We start from the raw sequence: 450 nt of genomic DNA, 5'->3' as shown, positions 1-450 counted from the left end.
TAAAGGGAACGCGCCTCTGGCATTGCCGGGATTATCAGACTCTCTCGGCGTAATTTTCGCGAGAAACAAAAGACATGCTCACTAGCGCCATCTCTGAGCCGGCAGTGCAAATTAGAGTGCTGCTGTTCACTCGGCTTAGTTCAACATCCCTGTCTTTCATATAGCATTTCTGTCCCTCGAATAATATCCGTCTTTCATATTTAATCTTTGTGAAAATATTAATTCGAATTAACTTAATCCAAGCAGAAAAAATACAAATAATACTGTAGAATAAACATTATGATACCAGTTAAGAGTGCCATTGTGATTCTTATTATGCGAAAGTGTATTTTCATTTCTAATTAACACGTGTGCACTCGGGATAATAGGACCCGTTGACAAGATGACCAGCAAATAAAGTCTTTTATGGCTGCCGTCGAAATTATCCCCGAGGCTTTCTAGTGTTTCAAA

Source organism: Penaeus monodon, chromosome 22, assembly GCF_015228065.2.
Source record: "Penaeus monodon isolate SGIC_2016 chromosome 22, NSTDA_Pmon_1, whole genome shotgun sequence".
NCBI lineage: Eukaryota > Metazoa > Arthropoda > Malacostraca > Decapoda > Penaeidae > Penaeus > Penaeus monodon.
Note: the sequence above shows the minus strand (reverse complement) of the source record.